The sequence below is a fragment of the Euprymna scolopes genome, chromosome 23 (assembly GCF_053919585.1).
Source record: "Euprymna scolopes isolate OS-2025 chromosome 23, ASM5391958v1, whole genome shotgun sequence".
NCBI lineage: Eukaryota > Metazoa > Mollusca > Cephalopoda > Sepiida > Sepiolidae > Euprymna > Euprymna scolopes.
Genome location: NC_136504.1, coordinates 72,683,957 through 72,696,523, shown reverse-complemented (window position 1 = coordinate 72,696,523; position 12,567 = coordinate 72,683,957).

Here is a 12,567-nt window from a genome sequence, read left to right as displayed (position 1 = left end):
CCTAAAAAAATGTTGTGTTGGGAGGGTCCCGGTAAAAATTCACCCCTCCCTGTATAGGATAGCAAAATTAACCTATCCTTTGCATGTCGGTGGTATCTCTCGTGACGGCCTCATCGATACTACGATGGGTACTTATTCCCTCACGAGAGCCGTCGGCATGCTCACGACCGCGATGTTCGTTCCTGGTTCCCAACCCTAAGGCACCACCATGGATCTCAAGCTTGCTAGTTTAAATGTCCGAGGGCTAAGGGCCGACTCGCGCAAATGGCGCTTGAGTTTGGACCTGCAGCACCTCGGAGTGGATATCTGTTGTGTGCAGGAAACCCACCTTATTCCTGGTGACCATTTGGGTGCACTGTCTAAGACCTTTGAGGCTTACTCAGCGCACTATAATTCTCGCTCGAGAGGGGTTTCCTGGCTAGTTAGAAGGTCTCTAGATGCGTCGTGTGACCCGTGTTACTTGGATCCGGAGGGAAGACTGTGTGTTTTGGATGCTACCATAAAGGGTAGGGCATTACGTCTTATTGGGGTTTATGCGCCCAATAGCCATTCTGAGCTGGCTGGTTTTTTTCGGCGGATCGAGCAGTTCATAGATGTTTCCAGAACGGTTATCTTAGCGGGAGACTGGAACGCCGTCCTGGATCCCGAGTTAGATCGATTTGGGTTAACATCTAGGGGAACTAACAGAGATCGGGATGCTGTTTTATTTCGTGAATTTGTGGATAAGTTTGATCTTATCGACAAATTCCGAAATGAAAAGCCCCGTGACTTAGTGTGGACTTGGACAGGTAGAGGCGGCTCCGATTCGATACAGCTCTCGAGCTATATCGACCGGTTCTTAGTTAGGCGAGTCGACGTAGGAGTATTGAATTGTCCAAGTTTCCACAATATAGTTTACTCGGATCACAGACTTGTTCGTGTACGGGTAAACTTAGATAGACCTAAGCCTAGATTAGCCGGTTACTGGAAGCTCAACACGTCGTTGTTCGATGTGAAGGGCTTCCGTGACGGGCTATTACTAACCCTACAGCGGGAATTGACGGGGGCAATTATTGGGAATAGGTGGTGGGTAAAAGTTAAGGAAGCCATTAGGTCCTTTGCTGCTGACTTTAGCAAAAGACTCAAACTAGATTCTAGGGCAGCTAAAGTGACACTAGAGTCTAGACTAGATCGGGCAGTGGAGGAGGGGGATAGTGCTAGCGTTAATATAATTAGGGCTCGGCTTGCCTCCCTTGCTGAAAAGGAGCACCAAGCCTTAGCGATTAGGGCTAGGTTAAAAAGAATGCCCCAGGAAGCAACAAACATGGCCGCTGAACTGCGTGCAGAGGAGCTTAGGCAAGCGGCTGATAGGCACATCGCTCGTGTCACATTGCCGGACGGGCGTACCGTGACCACAAACCAGGGTGTGCTGGAGGCGTTTAGATCCCATTTCCAGGAGCTTTTTTCCATGGAACCCGGTCTGTCATTAGAACAGTTTGACACCTATTTGGCTGACTTTTCTCGTCTTTCGACGACCGAAGCGGCTAGGTGCGAAGGTGGCATAACGGAGGATGAAGTCATTGGAGCCTTAAAGCGGGTCGGCCTTAATAAGTCACCGGGGATCGATGGTCTTCCCTACGAAGTGTATTTGAGGTTGTCGCACATCTTCGTCCCCTTACTGACGGTTTTGTTTAACTCATGGTTTAGGAACGGCTCAATCCCCAAGTACTTTACCATGGGTGTGATAAAGCTTGTTCGTAAAAGCAAAGATGGAGGGGATGGGTTAGGTAATTTCAGGCCTTTAACGATGCTTAACGCTGAGTTAAAGATTTTGGCCAAGATTCTCGCAAATCGTCTGCAGCTTGTCCTGGCTCGTCTTATTAGCCCTGAGCAAACGTGTGCCGTGAAGGGGAGGACAATCCAGGATAACTTGCACTCGATACGCCTGATGATAGAAAAAGTCGACACTGAGGCCGCGCTGATCAATTTAGATCAGTCCAAAGCCTTCGATAGGGTTGACCATCGGTACTTGGGGGCTGTTTTATCGGCGGCCGGTTTTGGCCCGCAATTTCGCTCTTGGGTTCATCTTCTCTATGCTAACCCAGCGGTGATGGTAGAAGTAAATGGGAAGAGGTCGAGACCCTTCAGTTTGTCACGTTCCATTCGTCAAGGGTGCCCGTTATCACCCATGCTATATGTGCTTGCGATCGAGCCATTTTTGCGCAGGCTAAGGGTGAATCCGGTCCTACGCGGAATCACTCTGCCAGGTGTCGATGCCCAGGCGAAGTACTCCGCCTATGCCGACGACGTAACTGTGCTTGTAACGAGCAGTGCTGAGATTAGTGTCGTCGGTGTAGAAATCAGATTGTATGAAACGGTAACAGGGGCCAAAATTAACTGCGACAAGTCTTCGGGTTTGCGCATTGGTGCCTGGAGGGGTATGCCCCTTCAAGGGCCCTTTAGTTGGAGCGATGGGCCTTGCAAGATACTCGGCGTCTGGTTTGGTCCTGACCTCCAGCTGGAGAAAAATTGGTCGGAGGTTCTGAAAGCGGTACGGTCTGCAGCTTCACGGTGGATCAGTAGAAACCTTTCATTAAAGGGGCGAGCGGAGGTGTGTAATACCCACATCTATCCAATCGCTATTTATCGTCTATCAGTGCTTCCAATCCCGTCAGACACACTGCTATATTTGCAGAGGGCTCTTTTCAACTTATGGCTTGGAAGGGCCCCTAAGGTCTGTCGCGATGTCTGCTACCTACATCCTTCTGAAGGCGGTCTAGGTATGCCAAACGTGGAGATTCGGCTATACACGCTACGGCTCTACTACTTAGATCGAATGTGCACACGATAGGGAAAACGGTGGCCTCTGGATGGAGGACACTAAGAAAGCCTTCCCGGCTTTGAGAGGGGTGCACTACTCCGAGGGGGAGGCACACAGGTTGCCCCGAGGTGAATGCCCCTTCTATCGCGAGTGCCGGCGCGCACTGAAGTCCCTCTTAAGAGTGAAGGAAAGCTTCTCTAACACTCTGCTGTTGTCCCGAAAGGCATTATATCGGGTTTTAGTGAGGGGATCCGTAACGGATGTCATCGGTGGGAGGCTCCCTTTGACGAAGGAGCAGCTCCGCTCAATCTGGCCTTGGGCGCCTGGGTCAGGATGCCTCACTAACGACGAGGCTTCCTTGACCTGGCTGGTAATTCGGGATGCTCTCTGGGTCGGTAAGAGACTCCACTCAGCTGGCTTGGTGGACTCGCCTATTTGTAAACGGTGCGGCGATGAGGACGAGACTTTATGTCACGCCTTCGTTTATTGTCGCATCGTGACGCCGCTGATTGAGTTTGTTACAGGTCTCATGGTCCGCATACTAAACGCATCCTCATTAACTTTGGCTCCTATTAATGTCTGTAGCAATTGGGCTCCGACAACGGATAGGCTCAGAAAAGATTTGTGTTTGACCTTGCTAGCTGTGATGAGAGGTGTTATCTGGAACACACGTATGAAAGTGGTCTATGGATCTGAGGACTTTGCTCCCCTCGACCTTATACGACTCTTCCGTCATTATTTGAAGGATCGTATCAAGGCCGAGAGAGTTAGACTCTCTCCGTCAGACTTTGTTGAAAGGTGGGTGTCAGTTGCGCGTGTGTGTCAGGTGAGAGAAGCAAGTCTTGACTGGTTCTTGGATGTTCCTTAGGAAAAAGAATTTTGGGTGACAGGAACGAACGTCAGCCCTGACTCGTTTTTAGTCCAGAGTAGGTCACGATATAGGCAAGAGTAGGACCATTATTTAGGCTTCTTTGTTCATAACCTAGCTAGTGTGTGATAGCGATCATTAGGCCCCTTTTAAGTTTGTCCCATTTTTTTTTTTTTTTTTTTTTTTTTTTAACCCCACTCCCCTCCCCAATTAGGTGACAGGTCGCTTGATTCGCCAGAGATGCGGGTTCCCTTTCGAAGTTTTCGTAAGAGGTGTTTTAAATAAAGCGTTCGGACCCGCATCACCCTTTCGACTGGCGAATCGGTGTATCTGCCATAGTTTAACAACGGGGGGGTCTTTTGTTACTAACATTGTAAATATTTCATTTATATTTTGTATATAAAATTTTTATCTTCCCAAACCCCCCTTTCTTAAGGGTTTTAATTAGGTTATCATGGTATGATGTTCTTATGGTGATTGATGAAGGATGTATACGCTGATGGATGTATAGTATGAATGTGGTATTATGGTGTAAGTAGAGTGAAAGTAGGAACTAGTTAGGTTAGATTAGTTAGCACTAGTCAGAGAAGACCGTCCTTTCCCCTCCCCCATCTTCGGCCTTGTGCCAAATTTTTCTGAATTTTTATTTGTAAATTTTCTGAAAATAAATACCTATTTTTTACCCCCATCTTTACAATCGGTTCACACCGTGTCTGAAGTTGTTCCTTTTCTTCTCTTTCCTTTTCTTTTCTTCTTCTCTTATTTACTATTGGGACACCGTCTTGGTAGTTCCTTTGTTTTTTCTTTCTCAATCAATTATTGTATTGATAAAGAATTATTACGGGACCACAAGGACTAATACCTGAGGTCGCAACCGACGGCATCTGTTGCAAGAGGTAAGACGTACTTTTTCTCTTTCTCTCTCAGCCAGTTGTCATTGATGTGTTAGGATAAATTTCTTAGCCTCAGACCTTGGTCCTTGATTATACCTTTTTTATAGCATCCTATTAAGAATTCGCTATACATTGCAACAGATGCCGTCGGTTGCGACCTGAAAAACCCTTGACGAAGGGAGGGAAGCTGAATTATTTCTGTTTTGTGATGCATCCAAAAGGGCATATGGATTTGCAGCATATGCAGTCCAGGGGAAGGTTTCATCTCTGGTTTTTTCCAAGGCAAAGGTGGCGCCTCTTAAATCGAAGAGTTTACCAACTCTGGAGCTTTTATCGGCCTTCTTGGCCATCAAGTGCCTTCCGACTTTGTTGAAGGCCTATTCTAATGTAAGTTTCAAAAAGGTATTTCTTGCAGTTGATTCACAAATAGTATTATCCTGGTTGGTCACAAGGCGGACTAATAGCAAGAATGTTTTTGCCATGAATAGATTGAAGGACATTAGTCAATGGGAGGCTGAATTGATGTCTAAATTTGGTGTGGCCATTCAGTTTAAATATGTGCCTACTGCACAGAATCCCGCTGACCTTATCACCAGGGGTATTCCTACCTCTAAACTGAGGGCCAATTTGGAATATTGGGTTTCTGGACCGTCTTGGCTAAGAGACCAACCGATTTCTTGGTCTGAAAATCCTTTGAATTGTTTGAGCCCAGAAAGCAAAAAGATTGTATCTTCGATGGTTTGTGCTGTTTCGCACAGCCAGGAGGAGCCAGTTGTGTAATATGATAGATATTCTTCATTGTCTAAACTATTAAATGTCACCACATGTGTGTTCAAGTTTATTAATAGGTTGAGGAAAAGAGACTCCGACTTTGGTAAGATGGCTCGGACACACTTGATTAAAGTAATGCAGAGACAATCCTTCTGGGAGGAATTAGAATACTTACAAAATCCTTCAGGTAGGTCAATACCACCGAGAGTGGGAAGTCTAAACCTTTTTTTGGATAAGGAAGGATTAATTCGATCCAAGGGAAGAATTGGGAAGGTCTCTGTATATGAATACGAAATAGTTAATCCCTTGCTTATTGCTAAGGATCACCATCTTACTAATCTCATAATATTGGACTGTCACCACCAGTGTAAGCATCTGGGTGTTCCTGCTACCTTGAATAAGGTCAGGTTATCTGGGTACTGGATACCCCAGGGTAGGCAGGCGGTAAAGAGAATTTTATCAGGATGCTCCTTGTGCCAGAAATTTAACTCTATTCCATTTACCTACCCCAAAATGACTGATTTACCTAAACATCGGGTGAATATGATAAGACCATTTTTGCACACAGGAGTAGACTATACGGGTCATCTGTGGGTTCTGAGAGGTGGGGAGAGGGTGAAGATGTATATCCTGGTCTTTACTTGTTTGGAGGTACGGTCAGTTCATCTAGAACTGATTGAGGATATGTCTGTTCACTCATTCCTAATGGCCTTGATTCGATTTTCAAATATTTATGGGATTCCTTCGCATATTTATAGTGACAATGCTAAGTCATTTGTGGCTGGATGTGACATGATTCATGAGGTGATTGCTTCCAGTGAATTCAGGGAGAAATTGGGGACATGCCAAATCAAGCATGTTAAGATCCCTGTACACTCTCCTTGGTATGGAGGTGTATGGGAAAGACTGATTAAAACCATCAAGTCTTGCTTGTATAAATTAATTGGACGAGCTAGTCATGATTATTTCGATCTCCTGACAATTATTTCTGATGTACAAAATGCCATAAATGACCGTCCCTTGACTTACAGAAGTTCATCTGACTCAAGTTTGGAAATAATAAGTCCAAATCACTTTTTACGCCCTGTAGTAAACCCTCGTTTGATTTTGAGAATGGATGGGGAGGGTATTTATCAACTAGAACCTCCCTCTCGGAAACAACTCTTAGAGTCCTTAAATTGCAGGAATGATGCATTAAAAAGATTTAAGAAAATTTGGTACGAAGATTATCTGCTTAGTATAAGAGAGCATGCTCAAAGACAACAAGGAGGGACTTCACCAGTTGTTTGTGTGGGAGATGTAGTCACAATCAAACTCCCTAACAAACCTCGACCATTTTGGGCATTGGGTAGGGTCACACGTCTATTTACAGGAGATGACGGATTGGTGAGATCTGCTCAGATAAAACGAGGAGATGGCTCCTTGCAAGTTCATTTCCTGAAGCACCTCTATCCCTTGGAGTCGTCTATTCAAGAACCCATTGATGGACTTGATTCCTTGATGGGGAATGCTGATGACAATCTGAATGGCTGTACATCTGTACTTGAAGACCCTATTGAAGAGGGCACAGAGTTTGGTTGGATTTGCCCTGATTGTGGTGAACCAGACAATGGCAGTGCCATGATATGTTGTGACTGCTGTGATGACTGGTACCATTTTTCCTGTGTTGGTCTATATCGACCTCCACCAGAAGAGGAGAGTTGGCGGTGTGGAAGTTGCCTCAACCAGGATCCTTCATTATCCCATGATATGATGGTGGATAATTTATTAAATGATGCTGAACATGCATGTATTTGCCCAGGATGTGTTCTACCGGATAATGGTAGTCCAATGATATGCTGTGATGAATGCAATCAATGGTACCATTTCAACTGCGTAGGTATTCAGCAAGTTCCCCCAGAGGGTGAGAATTGGTACTGTTGGAATTGCCTACATTCAATTCACTAACAGTCCACTTTCAGAAAATAGGTAATTATTTATTTACCTCTCCCATTTTTTTTTTTCTTCCTTTTCTCTTTATCCTTTATTTTTATTTATTTACTAGCAGTTCAGCCGGCTCGGCAGTCAAATTTTGACAAAAACCGATTACGAAGCTTGCCCTATGTCTGAATACACTTTATGTTGGTTTGGAATGTTTGGACCAGGGATTGGCTGAAGGTTCAGTTTTTTGGGGGGGTTTTTGCTTCGACCCCTTAAAACTTATTTTTCTTGGATTTGTTCAATTTATCAAATTGGATCCATGTCCCGGGAATCTAAATTTAGAATTTTGAGTGTTTGGACCCAAAATTAACAGTTATTTGTATTAAAATGTACTCAGACAACTTCACTGTTTACTATTTATTTATTCATTTATTTTATTTATTTATTTATTTTTTCTCTTGAGACGGGAGTGTATAAGAAAATCTTTCCTACCTTCAATGACCTCGGGTTTTGAGAGATGGATGCGAAAGCGTCTTTCCCTTTGTGATTGTTTTTTATACTAATGGATAAATCATGTGACCCTAGACCTTCTATAAAATTGTATGGGTTGACTAGCTTGTGTGTTATTTTTTACCCCCATCTTTACAATCGGTTCACACCGTGTCTGAAGTTGTTCCTTTTCTTCTCTTTCCTTTTCTTTTCTTCTTCTCTTATTTACTATTGGGACACCGTCTTGGTAGTTCCTTTGTTTTTTCTTTCTCAATCAATTATTGTATTGATAAAGAATTATTACGGGACCACAAGGACTAATACCTGAGGTCGCAACCGACGGCATCTGTTGCAAGAGGTAAGACGTTCTTTTTCTCTTTCTCTCTCAGCCAGTTGTCATTGATGTGTTAGGATAAATTTCTTAGCCTCAGATCTTGGTCCTTGATTATACCTTTTTTATAGCATCCTATTAAGAATTCGCTATAAGATAACACGCTAAAAGTATGAGATAAATTAACAACAAAAAAATTAATGCATGTTTTAATAAGTTATTAAGTTTGTATCTATCTGGGGACTGGGGATGTAGAGGCTTTTTAGTGTTTAATGACTTTCTCCTAGATCGAGACATTTCAAAATGACTTGGTTACTTTTAATGTTGTTTTGATTTAATTCGTCCCCCCCCCTCCACCATATCAACACTTTTCGAAATAAACTCCTAAACTCTAATTTTGGACAGTATATCTAACTTTCTGTAGCAAAATAGTTTTAAAATTTGGGTTGACATTTTTTGAAAATCCCTTAAAAAAACTGGTAGGAGATTAAGAGCCCAAACGCCCCTAAATGACTATAAAAATAGCTGCGAACTACTAAAAAGTAACTAATGGTTTTAAAAAGGTTAGCTGCAAAACACCAATTCTTCGATTTCTTCGTTTTTTTTTTTTTCATGATTACGGAATATCTGCGTTCTTTCAAGAGCATGTTATTCTGTTTAAAGTACCATTCATTGTGGGTTCAGTATGTTGAAGGGGGGGGGCGCAAGATGAATTGTGTCGGTAGGGACGGTAGGGGCCACAGAGCGCATTTTGCGGGGGGGGGCGCAATGTTCCTAAGCACGGCACTGCGACGTGGAACGAGTTTTTTCCCAGTATAAGACCGTTTTAGTAGACAACCGCAGAAGTTTCAATTTTGAGAACTTAAAAACGCATTTAATTGTAAAATGCAATGAATAAAATATTTGTTTAAGCTTGATAGTGTTTAATTGTTAGAAGTATTTATAGCATAAAAATAAACGTTTTTTCTATATATTTTCTTGCGTTTTCGTCATTAACTGAAGCTTTTACAAAATCATCAATAGAATTTATAAAAAAACAAATAATTAACCCTTTCGACCCTAACATTGCAAAATTACCAACTACTCAACTATACCCGTTCTATCAAAATACTATAGTAAGGCCGAAATATATGTAGGTCTTCTTTTACCTTAAATCCCCATGGCTGATATATCGGCCCATTGGAATCGAAAGGGTTAATATTGTTGCAAACGTAAATCTAAGGTACCTAGCATAAATATATTCGCTTGAAGTACAGTGAAAATATGCGATTTATAAAAATAAATATACGGTAGCCAAAGAGAATCTTCCGTCTCAAAGCAGCATATTCTTTTTAAAAAGAATATTCCTATGCAAAAAAAAAAGCATATTCTTTTTAAAAAAGAATATTCCTATGCAAAAAAAAAAGCATATTCTTTTTAAAAAAGAATATTCCTATGCAAAAAAAAAAAGCATATTCTTTTTAAAAAAGAATATTCCCGTGTAAAAAAAGCATATTCTTAAAGAATATTCTCGGCATATAAAAAGAATATTCCTATGCAAAAAAAAAAAAGCATATTCTTTTTAAAAAGAATATTCCCGTGTAAAAAAAGCATATTCTTAAAGAATATTCTCGGCATATAAAAAGAATATAGAGCATATTTGAAAGAGAATATTGTCACAACCCTAATCATTAGTTTAACCATAAGGGCAATGTTAGATGCAATGTTTTAACGTCGAATGTATCCAGCTTCCCAGAAGAATGCGACCTGTACAGGACAAAGATAAAAATTGTATTAGTCAAGGATACTTCCTGAGTTTGTTTTACAATCCACAGAGAGGTACGACAAGTTGTCAAAAACAAATATATAACAAATAAAAGTATTTTTTACTATTTAACCTAGCGTAGTTTAAAATCTTTTTGTTTTTGTTTTTGCTTGCTTGTTTTTTTGGGGTTTTTTTTTGTTTTTTTTTTTTTTGTTTCTTTGCCTTGGGGGGGGGGCTGATACATTTCAATCCCCTTTAAAAGATAATATAAACGCGAGATGTGTAGGAGAAAAGAAATTTAAGAGAAATTAAATTCCTCTGCGCCCCCCCCCCCAAAAAAAATATTTAAATAAATAAATAAATAAATTCATCATCAAAAGAAATAAAACACAATGACACCTCCTTCTCGTTTAAAATGCGCCGCATTTATTTTTCCACAAAATAACAAGATGAACAAGCAAAGTCCGATCGGTAAGAGTTCTTGTGAAATTGAGGTTTGCGCAGTCACACACACACACACGCGCTCGCACGCACGCAAATAAACGAAGCTTTATTCATTTCAATTTTTCCCATGCATTTTGCATAAAAAAATAAGTTTTGTTAGCAACGGCACAATTTCAAATACGCCCACACACTTTTCTCAATTCTCAAAGCAGCAAAAGTAAAATGAACATATTTCTGGCAGATGTAGTTGAAGACAGCATCATGTGACACAAGTAACCAATGAAAAAATTAAGAAGATTCTCTTTTTAACGCTTTTCCAAAAACCAAAATATCAGCAGGAGCAATCGTGTTCTAGAGCCGGCCAAAAATTTATAAAACGCATCAAACAGTTTTCTACGGGGAAAGTTCAGCTTTTTTCCTTCTCGCTTCGACGATACAACGAGAACATGCCTCATCGTCGCTGCCAACACTGCCAACACCATGATACACATGCCACGCGGACACTCCAAAATCACTTATGGACACACGCATCCATTCCGCACATTTTCTAAATTAATAACAACAAATCACTTTCCTCACAAATTACTTTCCTCATGAGACTTTTAAGTAAGGCGAACTTCGCCAGATAAACACTAACTTTAAAATAATCTCATTATTTTCACACAGGACTTTAACCTTCTAAACTCATTAATTCCACGAAGGACTTTCCACCTAACATTTTAATCATAATGACTTTAAAAGAACTTTCACCAATTGGACGTTTGTTTATTCACTTTATTGTATTTGTTAAAAAATAAATGCGATGCATTTAAATCAGAAGGAAGAGTCGTTTTGTTTCATTCCTTTTTTTTATTATTTGTTTGGGGCAAAGAAATTTAATTTCATTTAAACTTCTGCACCCCTACAGGTTAAAATATTTAAATTAGGTGAAAATCCTATGTGGAATTACTAAGATTAAAAGGTCATGTTAGATGAAAGTCTTTCGTTAAAATAATAAGATTGAAAAGTGAAAGTCTTTTGTGAAAATAATGTCCTTTATTTCAAGGTTCTTGTTTTAACTGGCGAAGTTCGTCTTATTCGAAAGTCCCATGAAAGTTCGTTATTAGTAATTCTTATAGAAAATGTACGGAATGGGTGCGTGTGTGCATAAGTGTATTTTATTTATTTATTTATTTTTTTTTTTTGGATGCCCGCATGCCGTGTGTAATTATGGTTCGACAGATTTGAAAATGACGATGAGATGAAAACAAGAGACATGCTCTCGTGTCAAGTTGGGGCGAAAAGAGAGAGAAAGAATGTTTGTTGCGTGTAAATACTTTTTGAATCGGATTCCAGCACAAGATTGCTGCTGCTGATATTTGGTTTGGAAAGCGTTAAAAAACAATCTTCTAAAATTTCTCACTGGTCGATATTGTAACGTGATATTGTCTTCGCCTACGTCTGCCAGAAATATGTCCATTTTGCTTTTGTTGTGAGAAAAGCATGTGGGCATATTTGAAATTATGTCGTTGCTGGAAGAACTTATTTTTGTGCAAAATGCGCGGGGAAATTAAAATTAATGAACATTCGTTTATTTGCGCACAAGTGTGTGTGTGTGTGTGTGTGTGTGTGTGTGTGTGTGTGCGCACACACACACACACACACACACACACACACACACACACACACAAATGCTTTCCCCAGATTGAAAAAAAATGTGAAACTATTTTTCTCTATTTTTCTTTTTCAATATGTATTCCTTAAAACGTTCTAACCAGTGTACTTTCCTGCCGGTTTTCGTTTTGGCAGCCGCGTGGCATTCTGTACAAAAGTAGGTTCTGTAAGAGGTTGCTTCAGTGAGGGAATGATTTGAAAATCTTCATCAATGTATGCCGGTTTAAGACGGTCCAACGCGATGGTGTCTCTTCCGTTTTTTGAAACAGTGCAATATTTATCCTGCCTGTCCAGAACTGGGTATGGACCCGAATAATTTGGACAAAATGGCTTTTTCACCGAGTCGTTCCTGACAAATATGTGTTTGGTGGTGTAAAGATCTTTTGGGATATAGGATTGTCTGTCTGTCCTCCTAGTGGGTGTGAAATTTAGACGAGACATTTTGTCTTTCAACTCTGTTACGAATGTGGTTGTAGGTGAGATTTCCTTGTGTTGATCAAAATATTGACCCGGTAGAGTCAAAGTGGAACCGAAAACTACTCCTACCGGTGTGCTTTATAAGTCTTCTTTTACAGAGTTCTGTATCATTGGGTGCCCGGAAAACTCGTCTCGGGAAAACTTGTCTCCGGAAAACTGGTCCCCTTTCGCTAGGTA